The sequence below is a fragment of the Amblyomma mixtum genome, chromosome 5 (assembly GCF_055824585.1).
Source record: "Amblyomma mixtum isolate Tamu chromosome 5, ASM5582458v1, whole genome shotgun sequence".
NCBI lineage: Eukaryota > Metazoa > Arthropoda > Arachnida > Ixodida > Ixodidae > Amblyomma > Amblyomma mixtum.
The window spans coordinates 139,599,294-139,608,489 of NC_143016.1; positions in this window are offsets into that span (position 1 = coordinate 139,599,294).

The following is a 9,196-nucleotide window of genomic DNA, read 5'->3' on the forward strand; positions in this document are numbered from 1 at the left end:
TTCATATCACCCCCCAAATACATTTCACGTCGCATCGATCACCGCCACAAGGTTGGCATCCCAACATGCCACACGAAATCTTATTTTCAGTCATATCTTCTCCGCACATCTGTGGAATGGAACCGCCTTCCCCCCAATTTTGCAGCCATTGCAGATAACAAAACCATTCACGGTGCAGTAGCTAACATTGTTTATTCTGAAGGAAGTTGATCATGTGCTATATCTGTTTCCATTCTAATGTGTACATTGATTTTATGTTATTTACGCTTTGTGAATGTTGTTTATTTTATTCTGGAGACAATTAATTTTGTACTACCTGTTTTCACTGTATTATATTCATTGCTTTTCAGCCTAATTAGCCCACTCCCCTGTGCAATGCCTTTGGCCCTGAGGGTACAATAAATAAATAAATAATCATCTAGGTTCATTGCGTGAGGTCATTTTGGGTTTGAGTATGTGTTTTTCTTCTGATTGTTATTTCCTCTTCCTTATCTAGTCCTTCATTAGGTGGTGCGCATTCCATTCTGCCTTCCTATAGTGTTGTAGAATTAGTGTGCGGTCAGCACGTTTGAGTAGTTGGGCTCCTCTGTGTGTTTAGGTGTCCGCGGTAGAAATGCTCGGGCCGCGGTCTGTGTGCTTTCATTCTTCTCTACGGACTTATGCCCTTGTGTCCTTGTGAGCTTAACATGCATTTCGGCTTTGTTTATGTCCTTCAGAATCCTAATGGCTGTTTGCCCTATCCTGCCCCTGAAGTATTTCCTGCACGCTTCTCGCCAGTCTGTTATTATATTGGTTTCTAATGCGAGATAGCCTCTCGCATTACTTGGTTCAGTGTGCGAAAACCTCGCCTTCATGAGAAAACCATGGCAGATTTGCGGCACGGGAATGATGTCTTCACCTACCCTGGCAGTGCCACTGCCGCCGCAGAGGCAGGAGAGAGACACACTCCTCCTCGCCACACGGAACGCGACTTCTTCCGGCGAGAAGGATGACTCGAGTTTCATGATGGATAGAAATAAGTTAGGGGGCGCTCTTCCTTCTCCATGTGGAGGCTATACAATACCCCTTCAGTCAGGTCACAAAACCGACCCCGCTCAAGTTGGAAGTGGCTGTCCCTCCGAAGTATGAACTGGGCGAGAGGCCACCATCCCGCTTGACTTGATGTGGTGCATAAACAGAGTAGTGTGTAGCCTCCGCGAGATACGCTGGGAAATACGATGAGGCACTAACGTACCCATGTAAACTCGGCTAAAGATTAAACGAGGCGGAAATTTCCAGCCGCCAAAGTTAGTTGGCCTTCAGCTTTCGGAGAGTGATGTGGAGGTGCTTGGGGTGTGCATCGTCCGAAGTGAATCGCTCGCGTCTATATTGTTAGGCGAGACAACAAAGCCTTGCCGGAGGTGGCGGATTAGTGCTGTCGAAGTACGAGACCAGCATTCTTGTACAGAATCTGCCTTCGGCTCTACGCTGCGGCACGTCTATGCTCGTCGTAGTATGCTTCAATCAGGACACAGGTGCTATTTAAGACTGGCCTTTCGAACAGATGCAATCACCACTTCGCGAGGCAATGGAATCAACTTGGCATTCGAGAGCAGCCCATGCACAGTGCACAAATTACGGTATGATTCAACATACTTCTATTCTCACATAGTCACGCTACTGTCGATCAACTTGGGCCTATTGACGCCGTCGCCTGAGCCCATGGACGATGACGATAAAGAATATGCAATGCGCTTCGCGTACCCGTCGGAGGACGGCTGCGACATCACCTCAGAGTACGAGATGGAGGCCGCCTACGAACCCGATAAAGAAATATAGCGTAAACAGCATGGTGCTTCTCGGGAAAATGCTGAAAAGTGGAGCGATTTCTTTTGTGCCAGCCTCAAGAAAAATGAAACTAGGGCCGTGGCTATTCCATCTGCGCACCTGTGCAGGATTCCCGAAGTTGCACATGAGCGTTGAAGTTTTATGACAGATATTGATAATTAACTGCCAGTTATCGCTTGAGATCCGCTTTTTCAGATAATACATATCGACCATATAGCTGTAAGTTATCAGTACGGTACCGTTCAGAAGATTGCCTTAACTGTGTCATTAATGTAAACACCGAAATACTAATTCTTGGCATTTGTGCATTTTTTTTCGCTTATCTCGTCTAACTTGATGAAATTTGCTTTTGTTGTTATATATTTGACCGTCCTCGTCTTCTCAGCCTAAATGATCTTAAGGAACTCGTAGCGGGAATGACATTTTTTTTCGTGATAAGCTGCAAGCTCTTTCACCTGTCTCTTCTCGTTTCGGCAATAGTTAGCGTGGAGGACATTAATAGAGCATAAAAAGTTAAACTAAAACACTTGAATCATGTATAGTGCCGAGCTCACTTATAACGCCCACAGATATTCCAACCGATCTTTTCATACGAACGAGTGCGATTCGACCGTGAAAATATGCATGAGGACAATGGCAATTCTTCACAGATACAGCGAACAAATTTGGCCGCACCATTCAGTTACCGCCGACGAGGAGGTACCGTTGAAAACCTCGCGCTTACACCCAGAGCGAACAGCATATCTCAAAGCCTTTGGTACCACCCCGAAAGGAAAATACAAAAGGAAAATACAAAATGTGCGACAGCTGGGCAAAGCGTCTGCATTGGAAGCAGATGGTCGTGGATCAACTAACAGCACCGATTTCAGAAGCTTGAATGCCTTGCTGGCCACGTCTCAAGCCCTGTCGGCTCCACCTTTTGTGCTGCTACCATGTGCGGGCAGAACGAAAAAGCAGGCAGTGCAGCTGATACATTCTGTGTTCACGTGCGCTGCGCTACTTTGATCGCGGCATGGGCCTATGTAAGATAGACGACGCTGTCGAAAACGCGCGATCATTTGCAAGTACATTTGTGGCAACGCGTCGTTGATGCATAGCTGGCCGGATGCGGCCTCCTATGGCTATGTTCGTGCGGAGAAGAAGGCAAAGGCGTGTTGTTACGGAGCCGTTGTATGCATAGTACGAGCATACCCCTAGCGCCAAGAATCCGGGTAGTGTTCAACCAGCTGCCTTGGATGCTTCAATCACAATTTGTTATACTCCATCCCTGAAGCAAATTGCTAGAGTAAAGGTTCTGTGGTGAACAACATGACAGACCTGCAGATCCTGGAAAGCGCTACGGTATATACGGCCTGCTTTTAAGAAATAAACGACACTTTTGGTGGACTTAGTCACTTCCTATTCATGTGTTAGATGTGGTGTCTATTTAGTTTATAATGACGTAACCATTTTTTAGAGACCTTTCTTTTCTGTTTGTAAAGAAACAGGCAGATAATGACAACTGGGGCTACGCAGAACTCATATCACGGAAGGAATTCTCGACTTAGTTTAAATGTTGCCGCTAGCAACATGACAGCGTTTGCGGTCCCCTCCCTTCAGCATTGCATATTTGTCTTCAAAACCTGAAGTGAATATTTTAAAGAGCTAGACAGCACAGGTAAGCTACCAGGGCCAAAAGCGCGCCTCCAAGCTTCCGCGGCGCACATAGCTACAGCCCGCAAGAAGCACAGAATAATAAGCAGCCGTTTCACGCTTTAAGGAGAGTTCGAACATCGCGGTCTGTTCTACACAACGTTTTTAGATTCCTTTCAGTTTGAAAGCTGCGGTGCACGGATTGTCGCCTTTCCGTTTCCTGCCGCGCGGTGGCGCTCGCCACGCTGTTTGCACGACCAGCGTGGCCCTTCGCGTCTACGCCATCGTCGTCGCCGCCTGATTTGGAGCAGCCAGCAGATATCAGCATCGAAGATATCAGCTCTCCTGCGCCATTTGTTGGCAGTGAAGCTTATCTTACAGTATACAAAAGCTTCAAGCAAGGGTGCTTAAAGCATCCCACCAAAAAGATGCTAGAGCTACGAACATTGTAAACAAAGGAATCTCGATTTCTTTGAAAGAAGGTCCCGTTTTTGTGGACGTTTTTTGGGAGGTGCTAGATGAGCTGGAATCGCAAAACCATGCTCGGCTTGGATGTGCAAAGCATATGGCCACTTTTACGTGCCAAGTGCTGCATTTTGTCACAGTGACCCGCATGCACTTCTATGCGAGAGACGTGAACATTCGGCTGGAGAGCAGAGAAAAGGTTGTCATTGCAAATAAAAAAACTCGCCTTCTGTAGCCATTCCCTCCGTGCTTCCGACTTAGTGTCTGCATTTAATGCTCGTCTCTGTTCAATGAAATTAACATTCTAAAAATGAAAATGCAGGACGCTGCTCCCGGCTGTGCGATCATTGCAAACAAAAAGCTCTTCTATAGTTATTCCCTCCCTGCATCCAGCTAAGTGTGTCTGCATTTATGCTTGTGTTCACTGAAATTGGCATTCTAAAGAACGTGCAAAATGCTGCTCGTATGTGCGGTGCTTCGTTGATAACATAGCGCGGAATTTTGTGACTGATCTAGAAGCGGAACATCGCTAGTTTTAACCTTTCATTAATGTTTCGTGCATTCTCCCAAAGAAATATTGATAGCTTTAGTCCAAGATACGCATATCATCAGCGCTAAACGTCGCAAACGCGATGCGATAAAGCGCAATGCAAACGAATGGTTTTTTGGGAACTGGCATCAGCCTGCTCTTTATCTCACCCTTACTAGCCAGGCGAAACAGTTCTTTAACCATGAGAGTGAATTTTCAACGTGACAGCTCCAAAAGTACAGGAAATTTGAGCTCGACGTGTTCGCTCCCAAGGTTATCGCGGATGAGAACAGGCTGTCACAGCAACTGCCAAGCGCGAGCGCTCCGGAGGCTCCGGGCCGACAGCGACAGCAGCGCCGCGTGGTGAGTGGAAGCGGACGGGGGCCGCTTTCTTGGGCGCGGCCCGGGGGAGCTTGCAAACTGAAAGGGATCTAAAAACGTTGGTTCTACAGAAGGCTCGGCTATATCTTTGGAGGCCATCTTAGGTGCATTACCCACAATCATGGGATGCAAGCAAAACATTTTCTTTCTTTATTTGGCTGTGTATTGAGTTGGATTCATAGTCATAAGGCCTCAGGCACAAAAAAAACGAATTGTAGAGCGCCTATTTTCGCACACAAGAAGTGGCAACGATAAACTACCGTGTTAAAATAGTATCCGTGCTCTTGTTGAGGAAGCACTCGCTATTTAATGCACACTGATAGTGCGCTCGGCAAAGAATCGTGTTTATCATGCGTTTCCATTGCAGCCAATATAACTTTCTTTGCGAGAAAAAAACAGCGCGACAGAGGCCTCTGTGTTATATACAGCAATACATCTCCCTGAACACACCCGTAGGCCGATTTATATTCAACTTGGAATATGAAACCGGTTGGGAACACGATTGCATCCTTTCCACAGCACAAAAAAGTGCTTTGAAAAGCGGGTAATGAGCGGTGGCAGCTTTATTCTTTTACTCTATCTTTCCCAACTTTTTAAAACATCTGCAATAAAATGCGATGCGGAAACTTTACTTCCCAAGATGCTTTTTACTCTGTTCTGTTGTTAGCTCGCTCGTCCGTTCTTGAGTCGCAAAGAATGAATGCCTTTCATACGTTCGCTTATTCATTCAAAGAGAAAAAGAATGAAAATTAAACTGTGACTTCTAAAAACTTGGGGGAATTGGACTGAAAAAAGAGAAAGTACAAAAATTTAAAAAATTGAAATCGTTCAATTAAGTATAGCTATATAAAAATATATGCACTGGTTAGAAAAAGCAAGTAAATATAATACAAAGACGAAAGACCAACAAAACAGGTGCTTCTTCATTTCTGCATGTAGAATTATAAAGCGCTCAAGATCATCTTATCCCCTTATGTCCCATGATGTGTTGTTGCAGTCGATAATACTCTTGGGATAGCTGTCTAACAGCTGAATGAAAGAAAATGTGGTCAAGCAAAGAAAAACACAATTAAAACCAATCAGCCAAGCTGTTGTAGATTGCGAGACGTAAGAATGCAGCAGTGATAACAATATTGAAACGAAGAATCAAGCAACTGTGCGTTTCGTGAAACTACTACAACAGTTTAACCATATAGAAGTTGGAGATAACAAAACATAAAAAAGAAACTAAAATATGCTTAGCCGAGTTTAAAGTTGAGCAGCTAGTGGCAACAGGAAGAAAAAAAAGTTATTTGCGGTTTCACAGGCTAAATTAAATGAAAATAGAAGCAATATCAAAAATGTGTTTTTAAAACTAATTATAAGATCCTGAAAATAACTAGCACAGCAATCCGCGGTAACTTGCTAGTTTGCTGTGATATGTTGATACAGTGAATTTCATCTTCTTGGATCACCAGCCCTGTATACGAACATAACGAAAAGTGAACCGCTTAGCTTTGAGTGCTAGAGTGTCAGGCGGAATGATGGCTGTTGGTAATTGAATGATTTAGTTCTGGAGCGACACCCAACATGAAAAAAACACACATGGCAAAAAGAGTGATGTGGTAATAATCTATAATATGGAAGTGCGAGGGCCATTTACAGAGGTAAGGTTCGCAATACAACTACTGTCTCGTATCTAAATTTTAATTAGTCTACGCCTACTTGTATATTGCGCGCGTCTTTCTGAATAAAATTAAGCTCTGTGCCACCGGTACAGTAGTGTTGCTTCGCTCTGGATGCGGTTTTCGCGCTCTTCTTGAAGATGGTCCGGTAAATGCACCCTAGGGACAAGACCCAGAGTGTTCTAAAAAACGTACCACCGGAAAAAATATTCGTGTAATGGACACTCTGTATGTACACACTCTCATAGCAGAAAAAGCAAAAGCTCAGCAGAAATGAAGTGAGTTGCGACGTTAGGCTATCTGTTTCTCCTGAAGTGTTCTTTTTAATCAAGCTTCTCCGACATTGAGTATGCGCATCTTCATTTGGTCTAAAACCATCCACTTGAATCTCAAACTAAGCTGTGCATGTTATAATTACCCGCAGAAATGTTTTCATGGTCCGGTGGCATCGCTGTTCTCCAACCATTCTTCCAAGTGCCGCATTTTTCTAAGCATCTTTCATCTCTTAGCGCTCAGTTCGGCACAGATCGGCACTAGGCGCTTCGTGTCACTTCCACTTTCTTCCGTGCATGAGAACGGTTTGAGTGCCCCGAAGGCGACAAGAAGATTCAGGGGACAATAAAGTTTGCCAGAAAGTCCTTTCTCAGACCTAGAAAAAGCCCTGTGTGGCTTCGTAGCAGGTAATGGGACATAAATATCTCCTGTCGATACCACAAAACACACCACTGCTTATAGGAGTTTATAAAGTCGGGAGCTTTTGTTGATTCTCTGCGGTCAAATGTGCTGTGGCCAACAACACTGTGAGCACTCAGTCAGAAAACTAATGTGCGCTTAACGCATTTCAGATTATCTTCATGCACCACAAGCATATATCCGCAAATATTACTGACCATGGCAGTTTTTACAAAGACGACAAAATGGGGCGACATTTAAACTCCTTGTCACAGCTGAGTGCGAGACGCCCCGCCAAGAAAGGAAACGAAGACAAAAAGTGTGGCACGCAGCGGACGAAGTAGACGTGGCCGCAAGGAAGGAGCGAAGCAGACGGTGCAAAGTACGCGCGTTTGCGCAGAAGCAATAAACGTTTACACGGAGACCGAACAAAAATACGGCGTGGGCGCGCAGCTCCGGGGACCGCAAGTGCATGTCAGTCCACGGCCGCGAAGATACATGGGCGCAACGCACCCGCGGGGCGAGAAGGTCGGTATGCCACGGCGTCCCCTCCGTGCGGCCGCCCCGAGCAGAGACAAAGGGACTCGAGTTTTGACGCCGGTGAAGGAAACACGCTCTGAGGATGCCCTCCCAGGCCGACGCACCCCGGCAACGATCCGGACCGTCGTGACGTTCCTTCGGCTACGCACTGCAGGCCCCGGCGAGGTCTCCTCTAGCGACATTCCTCATCCACCTTAAGTACCGATTGGACTGTTTTCCTTATCATTCATTCGATTTCTACATGGACTCAAAACACTCTAATTAGAACTATTTGATGTTGTGCTCAAAACCACCTGCGTATGGGAACTCTGCCTCATTTTTGCATGTTTATCTATGTTGTAACCCTCTGCTATTAGTTTTGTAGTTGTTGGTGATTGTTGTAGTAAACATTGTTTTGGGAGACCTACACCTCTCTGGTTTTTTGACTCACGTCCTGGACAGACGGTGACACTCCGCCTTTGAGGTTATGAGGCAACAGGGTTAATGGGTATCGTCAACAGATTCTCTTACCCACGCAGACACGGCCACAGTTTCCTCTTTCACAATACCGGTCATTGTGTGAACGGTCACACGACATAGGTAACAATCTCTTCTTTAACCAAACCGTAATAACGCGCTTGAGCCCCGCTGCTGTTTCGGGTCAGACTCGAAACCTAAGGGTGAGGGGTTCGATAGGTGATTATTTACTTTAATTTTGTTTCTAGCGCATTTCTTTCAATTCCTGTTAAATGTCTCAATATATTTCTGTCATATTGCCGCCTTGTTATTACAGTTTTCTGATGTTTAATTAACTTTTCATATCCGCCGCTCCATATGTGAGGTGCAAACCTCTTCAATCAATCCTGACTTTTCGCTCACGCCGCCGACAACGACAACGACGAATTTCGTGTACATAGGGAGCTTTGTGCTGCAGCAGAGAAGGTGCTGCAGCAGGCCTCTGTTTCAGGCAACAGGTAACTCTCAATATAGAGAGATAGAACCTTTCTTTTTCTTTCACTCGGTAAACCTACGCTCTTACTGTAGAAAAACAGGTCGAGAATAAAGGTGCACAGTCCCCATCGCCTTGATAACTTTAAACCAAAGTTCTGACGAGATACCGCCTGGTTGTGTAATAGGTTTTCGCGGAAAGAAAAAGAAAAGCGACAAAAGTTGCCGTTAAAATTTTCGACGCTTCGGCTTCCGTACACAGGCCATGCTCAGAGTGAACAAGGGTTGCGTGCAGAAGCCGAAACATCTATTTTAGGAGCAACCTTTCGAAGGCGTTTGTTTTCCTTTCGACACGCGCTTTCACACCTTACTGTTGATTATTTGAAAAGTACTTTGAAGTGAAGCTTTGTACTTAAACGGAGATATCGCTTCGCAGCAATTATAAATACGATTTCTTGGCGCAGTGTCACAAAATTGTGCAGAGCACCATCGCGGTTTCACTGGTTACACATATCATCCGCACATGCGCAAACAAGCATACACTCTTTCACACTTCTTA